At 48.0% G+C, this 12240-nt stretch overlaps 1 long non-coding RNA gene across 1 annotated transcript; it reads right to left on the bottom strand.

Moving 5' to 3' along the window:
* Positions 1-2855: 2855 nt before the first annotated feature.
* LOC100397423 (uncharacterized) lies at positions 2856-4785 on the bottom strand. Its single transcript, XR_088937.4, has 3 exons — positions 4594-4785; positions 4418-4497; positions 2856-4241 (listed from the first exon to the last, which is right to left on the bottom strand). It is a non-coding gene; the product is annotated as an uncharacterized LOC100397423 (long non-coding RNA).
* Between the last annotated feature and the right edge of the window lie 7455 nt (positions 4786-12240).

The raw sequence follows: 12240 nt of genomic DNA, 5'->3' as shown, positions 1-12240 counted from the left end.
GATTTTGTCGCTTTCCAACTGAAACCTCGTGACTAATACACATGGGCAGTTTATTTCACCTCTTTCAGTTTCCATTTTCTCATTTACTGAGTCTCTCTAAAAATCTATATAAACCTTACCTTTAAGCAGATCTGTACATATAAACACGTACATCATAGCAGCAATAAGATATTATCAATAGTGTAAGTATTTTGCATATTTGTTAGTTTTAAAGAAGGCAAAACAAGGATTGGTTAATATCAGTTCACTTTCGTTTCTAAATGAGAGTGGAGGGGGAATAAAAGTTACATCAATGTCCATTACCAATGGGAATGGAGAAAACAGGAGGAGGCCACATGCTGACCAGAAAATGGGGAGGGGTCTGATGGCAGCTGAGGTTCCCACAGTTCTGCAGATGGGGGCTGAGCCCGAGGGAAGCCCCTCAGCCCCTATAAGCCCCCAGGTTCTTGAGGCCAGGGAAAACTAGAGGGACAATTGAGATAGATCTGTCTTAGGAGAAGAAGGTTCAGAGGCCCCGACCCTATAAATGTGAGTCATGCCCCAAACAAGCCCTTGCAGCTCATGGCCATGGCCAACTTCATGCATGGGGCCAGTTTTCCCTGGACAAACGAACTGGCCTTTTGTGGCCAAGAGAGCTGATCCCGGGGATTGCCTTCTTGGAATGCCACTGTGGTCTGCTCGGGAACCCTAGAAATCGAAAGCCCTGAGCTCTCCTTGACACAGCCGTCGCACATAAATACCACCAGGGGGGATTTCCCACGGAATTTTTTGCAACCACTCAAATGTTTCATTTCCCATTGTTTGCCAGTCCCTCTCGGAGCCTCAACTGTCAACGCAGCCACAAACACAGGCTGCTTTTCCCCCAGGATCCCATGGCGCTCGCTCTTGCGTCCCCTCCATGTTGGGAAGTCAGCGTTGGCAGGATATCATCAGCTCGGCCCGGGAATAAGGTCTGTTAGTCAACTAGTGAAGCAAGTCAGCAGAGGGAATACCCAGCCCTGCTTGCTGGGGAGGCACAGCTCTGTGCTGTCACCCTAGTTATTATTATCGTCACAGTGACGAATAATTCCATTTATACAAAGAAATCCCTTCCACACGTCTGAAGCACTTGACCAAAAAATACACAATGCAGCATTAATGTTTCGCTTTTAGAATATGAACTTGGTCGGGTGCAGTGATCAAATGCTTGTAAACCCAGCAGTTTGGGAGGCTGAGGCAGGCGGATCACTTGAGGCCAGGAGTTCAAGACCAGCCTAGCCAACACGGTAAAACTCCGTCCCTACTAAAAATACAAAAATTAGCCTGGGTGTGGTGGTGCAAGCCTGTAGTCCCAGCTACTTGGGGAGGCTGAGGCATGAGTGAGAATCACTTGAACCCTAGAGGCAGAGGTTGCAGTGAGTTGAGATCACACAACTGCACTCCAGCTGGGTGACAGAATGAGACTCTGCCTCACAAAATATATATAAACTTGAATCACTTTTTTCTTGATTCCAGGTGCTTTAATGGAATTCTAAGTTACAGTCCATACATCAGTGATGAGAAAAGATGATCCATGTCAGCTGAGAATTGATTGACTGATTGAAAACACTTGTTTTGAAATAGGCATTGCCCTGCACGTTTTGGGGACCCAAATATGAAAAGGGCACAGCTGCCTGTGCCTAAGAGCCGATGGTCTAGAGAGAAGCAGAGATTACAAGCCACCATGGGATGCCAGAGCGACTGGGAGTTTATTCCGGGGATGTTGATCTGGGGTGAATAGGAGTCGCCAGGCAGGTACGCGGGTGGCCTATCACCGCTTCACACAATCTGAGTACGTGTAGAACGAATGACCCCAGGCAAGGCTGGTTGCATATGGCACAGCCTGACCCTGTGGGGATGAGGAATAGTAAGATGTCTTTTAAATATCCATTCACTAGGGCCCACCCATTGTACAACAGAGTCTGCCCTACTACAGAGTTTGGCCATGTAGTCATTCATTCATTCATCCATTAAATCCACAAATATTTTCTGAGCACTTATGATGTGCCAAGGAAGTCTAGGTCTGGGGAGGCGGTGACCAAAATCAATCTGGTATCTTCCCTTTTGGAGCTTCCATACTGACTGAGCAGAGGGCCATTAAACAAATACATGTGTCAAATAATAAAGAAATATACAATCCAGGCCAGGTACGGTGACTCATACTCGTAATCCCAGCACTGTGGGAGGCTGAGGTGGGTGGATCGCTTGAGGTCAGGAGTTTGAGACCAGCCTGGCCAACATGATGAAACCCTGTCTCTACCAAAAATTCAAAAATTAGACAAGCGTGGTGGTGCATGCCTGTAATCCCAGCTACTCAGGAGGCTGAGGCAGGAGAATCGCTTGAACCCGGGAGGTGGAGGTTGCAGTGAGCCAAGATCACACCACTGGACTCCCAGTCTTGCAACAGAGCAAGACTCCATCTCAAAAAAATAGAAATCTACAGTACGATAAAAGACAACCTAATTCACATAAAAGCATCTGTCTGCCCCTCAGTTCCTGAGCTCCCATTGACACAAAGTGTTGTGGGGGTACAAATTTGGGTCAACATTTGTGTAGCAGAATTCTGGGGACCAACCAGAACTCCTGAAAAAGGATGCCACTCAGCAGTGACAGCCTCACTTCACGGTTTACTTGGCATTTTAAAAAATATATTATCTGTGGACACCTTGGCCCCTGACGGTAAGCCTGGGAGGCAGTTTAGGAGTTACTTCCTTTACTTCTCAGGGGAGGAATCCGAAGCTTGGAAAGGAGGGACTCACCGGCCTGAGGTCACACAGCTAAAAAAGGCCAAGATTGCCATGCCTTTTTTTTTTTTCTTTCACAAAGAGAACAGCGGAGCAAGGTGGCCATTTTATTTTTTCAAAGTCACATTACCTGCTGGTACAGAGGACATAAAAGTGCAAAATTCCACCAGGAAGGGAAACAAAACAGTCTTCAGACAGCCGTGTCCCAGAGGTGAAGATTTGGGGAGATTTTAATATAGGGTGCGAATTCCAATTCACATCTCTTCCAACGAGACCAATTTCCGAAGTCCAGGGAACTAGCATTCATCAACACTTCTGACATCCCAGAGATCCCAATATTCCTACCAAGGGCTATTAAAACTCCCATTTCCCAGATGAAGAGATTGAGTCCCTGCTGCATACAATTAGGCAGTAGCAGAACCAGCATTTGAGCTCTGATGCACTCTGATTCCAGGACCTGTGGAGCTCCAGGTACCTAGAGCTGGCTCCCTACTGGGGACTTGGAGTCTGGGTAGCTGGATGCTAGGAGAGGCTTCGGAGGTAGGGCCCAGGGGCTGAGGTGGCAGCGGCTGCCCGGGAATGCAGCCCTTACACACCCACTTTTTAACACGGTGGCATCCCTGACAGACACCCTTGTCCTTTTCCTGTGCTGGCCTTCGTAACACAATAAATAAAGCCTTAGAGTAACGTGACCTGAGCCAGGCAGTAAATGATGGCACTGTCAGTTGTACACGACAGTTGAAACAAACACAGACTGTAATCATAGTGCTGTACGGGGAGAAAGACATTTGGCAAATGAGATTCCATTTTCACATTGGTTTGTGCTGAGCATATAAATTTCCTGCGGGCCGGCCAGCGTTGGGGATGTGTAATTGATTGCCTGCATTATAATAAACAAGCTGTGACAGGTGATCATTCATCATATTCCGCTGAACGTTCCAGCACACCAGAAAACGGAGGAAGAGAGGGAACGCGCGAGCAAGGAGAGAGGAGAGGAGGAACCTGGGGGAGGGGAGGGGGTCGGAAAGACCGAGTATTCCCGACAGACAGAAAAACCAGGGGAGGGGAGGGGGAGGGAATCCGCTGAGCTGGCTGGGGAAAGTGAAAGCAATTACTATAATTCTTTTGATTATCTAATTTGTTCTTTCTGGCCTTCGTTATATGACCCTCCCCCCCTCCCCCCACTCCAACATAGAAGGTCCCCCACGGGGACCTGGGAAGGCACAGAGAACACTCCCTCCACGATCGAGGGGAGGAAGGGGGAAGGCAGGTGGGGGAGGGGCCGCGTCTAGTTGTAACCGGAGTAGATACATTCGGGAAAACCTGGGGGGCTGGGGAGGAGGAGGAGGGGGGGAGGGGAAGGAAGAGGAGGAGGAGGGGAGGTGTATGTGCAGGACTTAGCTTTGCTCTTGTACTGAGATGCCTCCAGTCGGATGGATAGGAACCAGCCTCTTTAAATACATTTTTTTTAAAGGGTGTCTGAAAAACAAGTGAAAAGTTCCTTTATTGGAGAAAAAGGACAGCATCCAAGTTGGCATCAGATGTGGTTCCACAAGCCTGTCATATGGTGCTCTCATTCCTCCCCCGCGCTCCCCCCGCCCCGCCCCAGCTCCCACCTCCCCACCCCCACTCCAGCCCCAGCCTCTCTGTCTCACTCTCTCTCTGTGCCCTTGGCCCGGGGCTGGGGGTCGAACAGGAGCTGCTGGGAAGCACCCTCCTCTCCAGGAGCTCCCACCTAGACAGACACAAGGCGGAGGTACACTGGCATATGAAGGGCAGAAAGACAAATGCAGAGCTCTCGAGCCAGCACACGCATTAAATAAGTACTTACATTATGCAAAAGCCAAGGCCCTCAACAAGAGGGTGAATGAAGAAGGGGGACAGGCAGGGCTGCGTCTCAGACTACTTTCCCCAGTTCTCACTCTGCCAATTTCCAACCCCCGCCTCCCTACCCCGCAAGCATCCTCCCATTCCCTCCCCGATACCAAGCGCTGAGCGCAGGTGGGAGCCTCGGACCCAGAAGGCTGGACGCTGAGGGGGCGTGGCCTGCGCCAACATCGGGGGCGGGGCCGGGGTGGGGCCTAGCCGGGGCGGGACCCACTCGGGAGGGGGCGGGGCGAGCACAGAAGAAAGAGCCTTAGGGGCTACTTTGCTACTCCTCGCACGCGGCTTCCCAGCATCTTCTGCTATTTCATCTTAGCCTTAACAACTGGAATCTGTCGCCTTCGAGATGCTCCTAAAGTCACTGCTTTGGGAGAATCTGTTCAAGGGACCTGCTTTCTAAAAGCAATGACATCAGCCTAGCAACGTGATCTGTGTTGTCCTTGAAGGATTAACAGCTCTTTTGGGTCTCCCAAGAATCCTGGGAGGTAGCTAGGGCGGGTGCTGTTGTCCTCATCACACAGCGACCTATGAAGTGCATGTCGGGGTCTTGATTTTACAGGGGAAGAAACTGAGGCACAAAGAAACGAAGTTACTCTCTCGAGATCTGGCAACAAAAAGTCAATTTGAAGTCAGGGGTCTTCTGACATGTTCTTCAGCATCCCCACGAGAACCTGTACTTTTTCCCTCCAACACTCCCCTCCCATCCATAAGTGCACACAGGTACTGAGTAGGAGGGGCAGGGTTGAGTCTATACTGAATGATTGTGCATCCAGACCCTCACTAAGCCCTCTTGGTTTTGCCTGACACACGTGGCTCACATCTCCCCACTTCTCTCCACTCCCACGGTGTGCCCCCCGATTCAGGCCGCCTGCATCTCCCTCCTGAACCACCGTCCTCACCTCATCACTGGCCTTCCTCTTAATGTTGTTCTCACTCCCATCTACTTCCCACCAGCAGCCATAATCACCGATGACAGTCCATCCATATCCTGCATCAACTCTCTCTCTAGCACTTTTTTTTTTAAAGACATGGTTTCCTTCTGTCACCCAGACTGGAGTGAATGGTGTGATCATAGCTCACTGCAGGCTCGAATTCCCGGACACAAGCAATCCTTCTGCCTTAGTCTCTTGAGTAGCTGGGCCCACAGGTGCTTGCCCCCATACCCAGCTAATTTTTATTTTTGTAGAAATCAAATCTCATTATATTGCCCAGACTAGTCTTGAACTCCTGGCCTCAAGCCATCCTCTTGGCTCAGCTTCCCCAATTGCTGAGATTTACAGGTGTAAGCCACTGCCATCTTTTTTTTTTCTTTCTTTTATTGAGATAGAGTCTGGCTCTGTCATCCAGGCCGCAGTGACACAATCTCAGCTCACTGCCACCTCCGTCTCCCAGGTTCAAGTGATTTTCCTGCCTCAGCCTCCTGGTGGGATTACAGGTGTCTGCCATCATGCCTGGCTAATTTTAGTAGAGACAGTGTTTCACCATGTTGCCCAGGCTGGTCTTGAACTCCTGACCTCAGGTGATCCACCCACCTTGGCCTCTCAAGAGTTCTCGGATTACAGGCATGAGCCACTGTGCTTGGCCAGGTCCAGAAGTTTCCCATCACCCCAAACAGAAACTCAGTACCCATGAGCAGTCGCTTCCCATTCTGCCTTCTGCATGGCCCCTGACAACCGCCAATCTGCTCTTTGTCTCCATAGATCGCCTATTCTAGATATTTCATGTAAGTGGAATCCTACAATGTGTGACTTTTGTGTCTGGCTTCTCCCACTCAGCATCCTGTGTTCAAGGCTCAGCCATGCTGTAGCGCCAGTCAGTGCTTCTTTTCTTTTTATGGCTCAGTGCTGTTCCATTGCCTGAATGGACCGCATTTTGTTGATCCATCCACTGGCTGGTGGTCATCTGGGTTGTTCCCACCTTTTGGCTATTGCGAACAGTGCTCTATGAACTCTATGAACATTTGTGGGTAAGTTTTCATTTGAACATTTGTTTTCATTTATTTATTTATTTTTTTTGGAAACAGAATCTCCCTCTGTTCACCAGGCTGAAATTCAGTGGTACGATCTCTGCTCACTGCAACCTCCGCCTCCCGTGTTCAAGCAATTCTCCTGCCTCAGCCTCCCTAGTTGCTGGGATTACAGGAGTGCATCATCATACCTGGCGAATTTTTGTATTTTTTGTAGAGACAGGGTTTCGCCATGCTGGCCGGGCTGGTCTCAAACTCCTCACCTCGATTGATTTCCCTGCCTTGGCCCAAAGTGCTGGGATTACAGGCATGAGCCACTGAGGCCGGCCTGAACCTTTGTTTTCAATTGTTTAGGGTGCATACTTGGGAGCAGAACTGCTAGGTCATGTGGTAACTCTGTGTTTAGCTTGTCAAGAAACCTCCACATTGTTTTCTGCAGTGACTGTCCCATTTTACATTCCCACCAGCAGCACGAGGGCTCCAATTTTGCACATCCTTGCCAACCAACACTTGTTATTTTCCGTTTAAAACAATGTTTGCACCTGGCACAGTGGCTCATGCCTGTAATCCCAACACTTTGGGAGGCAGAAACAGGTGGATCACCTGATGTCAGGAGTTGAAGACTAGCCTGGCCAACATGGCGAAACCCCGTCTCTACTAAAAATACAAAAATTAGCCGGGCATGGTGGCACACACTTGTAATCCCAGCTACTTGGGAGGCTGAGGCAGGAGAATTGTTTCAACCGGGAGGCGGAGGTTGCAGTGAGCTGAGATCACATCACTGCACTCCAGCCTGGGTGACAAAGCAACACTCCATCAAAAAAAGAAAAATGTGGCCTGGCACAGTGGCTCATGTCTGTAATCCTAGCACTTTGGGAGGCTGAGGCGGGCAGATTGCCGGGGCTCAGGAGTTCAAGACCAGCCTGGGCAACACGATGAAACCCCATCTCTACTAAAATACAAAAAATTAGCTAGGTGTGGTGGCACATACCTGTGATCCCAGCTACTGGGGAGGCTGATACAGGAGAATTGCTTGAACCCGGGAGGTGGAGGTTGCAGTGAGCCGAGATCGTGCCATTGCACTCCAGCCTGGCAATAAAATGAGACTTCCCTGTCTCAAAAAAAAAAAGTTTGCCATCCCAGTGGGTGCACCTACCTCCACCTTTTAGACTAGATGGGGTGTGTTCAGGGTGATGTGGCCATAGGGTAGCTCTATCTTGTATTTCTCTCCCCTTCCTTCTTACTATGCTGGACTTTCATGTCCCCAAATTGCCCCTGTCCTATCACGGACCTTGGCATATGTAGTGCCTTCCTCCTTCCCATCCTCCTGCTGGGTTCTGCCCACTTGTACTTCAAGGCTATATCAGATCCCCCTCTGACAATGGTCTGTCCCGCGGCCTTCCTTTCACAGCTCCCAATTTGGTTGTAATTTTAAATTTCCTTTTGCAATTACTGATTAATGTCCACCTTCTTGACCTGACTACAGCCTTCCCCTAGGAAGGGACCATCCTGCCTCTGCCACCCACTGTGTCCCCAGCACTTAGCACAGTCCCTGGTAGAGACTTTAGGAAGAGCAGTGGCACAATTATAGCTACTGCAGCCTTGACCTCAAGGGCCAATGGCATCCTCCTGCCTGAGCCTCCCAAGTAGCTGGAACTACAGGAACACACAACCATACCCAGCTAATTTATTTTTATTTTTTGTAGAGATAGAGTCTCACTATGTTGCCCAAACTGGTCTGGTACTTCTAACCTCAAGCAATCCTCCTACCTCAACCTCCAAAGCACTGGGGTTACAGGCCTGAGCCACTACACCCGGTCCCAGTTCTAAGATGTTAACGACGTGTAAGTCTTCAGGAGACTCTCAGGCCCTGGCCCACTTCAATAAATATTTGGTGAATTAATGCATAAGCAATGAATGAGATCCAAGTGTGGATCCCATGACCTTATGAATTGTCCTTTTCCTTTTTTTCACTGATCAGTGGCACTAGCAGGCCTCAATAAGTTAGGAACTAAAAAACCTGCTTTGGGCCAGGTGCAGTAGCTCACGCCTGTAATCCTAGCACTTTGGAAGGCTGAGGTGGGTGGGTGGATCACCTGAAGTCAAGAGTTCAAGACCAGCCTGGCCAACATGGTGAAACCTCATCTCTACTCAAAATACAAAAATTAGCCAGGTATGGTGGCAGGCACCTGTAATCCCAGCTACTCAGGAGGCTGAGGCAGGAGGATCACTTGAACCCAGGAGGCAGTGAGCCGAGATCACGCCACTGCACTGCACTCCAGCCTGGGAGCAAAAACTCCGTTTAAAAAAAAAAAAAATCGCTTTAGCCTTAAGGAATTTGGAAACGGACGGCATTCTAGTTGCAGAATTAATACTCACTAGTGTCTCCCTCCAGAGCCAGGGTGAACCTGGCTCGTCTTTCATGGGAATTGTGTTGATGCTGCCTTGCAATGCTGCTGAAACACCAGGAACCTTGAAATATATTTGCTTGGTGTAAACATGACCTCAGCATGACAGGATGATCCCTGTGTTTGCCAAGCCATTAATTTTTATGTAATAACTACAACCACAACAAACTGCATTTCCCCTACATTTTGAGTCGTTCTTAAGGTCAGGTTTGTGGGACTGTGTGAGGCAAAAACCTTATAAACTAGAACATAGTGGTGAGTTTTCTGTGTTTACAGCCCTGCACCTACACATGGCTCCAAAGGGCTGAAGATAGAGGATTAAAACTTCATGCAGCTACTTTTATTCCAAGGAGTGAACTCCAAATGCTTCTGACCATCTTTATCCTGCAAAGTCATGAGCGGTCAGGTGCCCATCCCAAAGACAGGGAAACAGAGGCCCGGAGCTATGATGTGACTTTGACAGGGCCTCCCTGCTAAGGAAGCCACAGGCTCCAATGAGAAGCCCCGCCACCTATCTTTTTAGCCCATGCACTCTCCATTAGCCTGATTAAAGCAATTGATTTATTCATTCTTAGTGGCTGAGAAGGAAAAAAAAAAGAAACCAACATGTCATTTGTGTGATATAAATATCTCTGGAAAAAGCTAAAAAACATTATGTCATACATATTTTCTTTATACCACAGTCAATCACACATGTCTGTCCAAGTGCCACAGTCCATCAACCCAGGAGTGCAGGGTGGGGGAAGTTTGAGGGTGGGGGTAATGGAGGGGACACACTCAGCAGAGACCCAGCTCCAGAATCCTCAGCCCCTGCATCACAAATGTTGCCATGGACTAAATCTATGCTGGCTGTTTATTTTCCATTACCTATTGCCTTTGAAGAACCTTCTAGAAGTCTTAGAAACCTGATGTTGGGCAGAAAAGTGATAAGCAGGGATGCAAGGGTGCTAGGACACCCACTCCACCAGCCAGTTCCCAAAGTAAAAGACGGAGGTCGTCACTTTCTCACTCAGTGTACCCCATGGACTCACAGGAGGACTTAGATCGCAATGTGGTTCCTCTTCCTCCAACCCTACACCCCCAGCATTGAAAAGCCTTTAATCCTGATGATTCACCTGTTAGGAATTTAGCCCAAGGAAATAATTAAAGACATATAACAAGATTTAGTTTCAGGATATTCGTCAGGACAAGTAGATTATGGTGAAAGATTAAAAGCAACCTCCATGTTCAACCGACAAAAGGTGATGGCTATGTAAGTTGTGTAGTTCAACTTTTAAAAACCTGCTCAGATCTCCAAAGAAAAAAGACTGGAAGGAAATTAACCAAGAGGGTCACAGAGATTGTCTTTGAGTCTGGAAATATGACTAAATTTTTTTTTCTGGAGTAAGTCCTTGTTTTTGGATGTTCTATTCAAAACCAACTTAAATTTGACTCCAACTGGCAGCTTTGTGACATCAGGAAGATTTAGATAGCATAAAAGGAACAGGAAGGGGCACTCCATGAGGGAACCACATGTAAAGATCTGAAGGGAAGTCGGGGCAGAGAGGAAACAGCCACGCTGGACTGGAGGATTTCCACTGCTGCGTGCTGGAACCATGTGAGGGAAATTTATGGGCTGTGCATAGACTGTATTTTTTGAAAGCCAAGGAGAGGAAGGCACATTAGATATGACAGGCAATTGGGAGCCACTATAGATTCTTGAACAAGAAAAGACACATCCAGTTCCAAGGTAGACCAAGAAGAGACAGTCCAGGAAGAGAGTGAGAGGGGCGTAAATCCAGTGGTGTCATAGTTCTTTCATGGAAGGATCTGACTTTATTGGTTTGGGGAGTAAATGTTTCTGGAGAATCCTAGTACTCTAAATCTGCAAGAAATCTTGAGGTTGCTCTTGTTTTAGGGATAGAACAAGCAGTTCAAAGAGTTACATCGTTCCAGTGATAAGGCAAGATGGCAGCCAAGTTGATACTGATCACCATCGGTCTTTATTCCTACCCCAGACCAGCTTGTCTCTCTGCTGCCTTGCACCCCAATTCTAAGAATTTTTTTTTTTTTTTTTTTTTTTTTTTCAGAGACAGGATCTTGCTTTGTCACCCAGGCTGGAGTGCAGTGGCACAATCACAGCTCACTGCAGCCTTGAATTCCTGGGCTGTGGCGTCCTCCCACCTCAGCCTCCCAAGTAGCGAGGACTACAGATACAAATAAACGTGCCTGGCTAATTTATTTTATTTTATTTTTATAATTTTGTAGAGACGGAGTCTCACTCTGTTGCCCAGGTTTGTCTGAAACTCCTGGCTGCAAACAATCCTCCTGTCTGAACCTCCCCAAGCACTGGGATTACAGTCCTGAGTCTCTGCACCTGGCCCCAATTCTAAGCTGTTAACCACATCTAAGCCTTTCAGGAGAACCTCAGACCCTGGTCCACTTCCTGGAGTCTCACCCAAAACTCGATTTTTCCATTCATCGATTTATTCCTGTAACACTGAACACTGAACATTCAAAGACAGACGTGCTAAGAGTTAAGGTGGAGTGGAAGGGAGATAATGATGGCACACAGTAGGTGCCCAATAAATATTTGTGGAAAGAAAGCGGCAAGGAGGGAAAACTAGTTCCTGCCCTCAAATAGCTCAAGGTGTAATTTGAGAAACAGACACATTGTTTATATGCGATGTAAGCCATGCTTTCAGAGAGATATGAACCCAGGTTCTGCAGTCCCGGGCAAGACACTTCACAGAACCAAACAAAGAGTTAACTTCCAACTTATTTATTTATTTTATTTATTTAGACAGAGTCTTGCTCTATTACCCATGTTGGCGTGCAGTGGTGTGATCTTGGCTCACTGTAACCTCTGCCTCCTGGGTTCAAACTATCCTCCCACCTCAGCCTCCCAGGTAGCTGGGATTACAGGTGTGCACCACCACACCCGGCTAATTTTAATATTTTTACTAGAGACAGGGGTTTCACCATGTTGCCCAGGCTGGTCTTGAACTCCTGACCTCAAGTGATCTGCCGCCTTGGCCTTCCAAAGTGCTGGGATTACAGGCATAAGCCACCACGCCCAGCCCCAACTTCTTTTATAAAAGTGTATTTAATTCATCTAACATTTATTGAGACCCTAGCATGGGCCAGATTGGGGATTAAAACCTCTGCTTTTTCTCCATGGGTTATGCATTAAATGCAAAATGGATAGGCGATTCCCTAGAGAAAAGGCAGAGAAGGAGAA

Source organism: Callithrix jacchus, chromosome 9 (assembly GCF_049354715.1).
Source record: "Callithrix jacchus isolate 240 chromosome 9, calJac240_pri, whole genome shotgun sequence".
Classification (NCBI taxonomy): Eukaryota; Metazoa; Chordata; class Mammalia; order Primates; family Cebidae; genus Callithrix; species Callithrix jacchus.
Note: the sequence above shows the minus strand (reverse complement) of the source record. Positions and strands in the feature narration are given on the sequence as shown.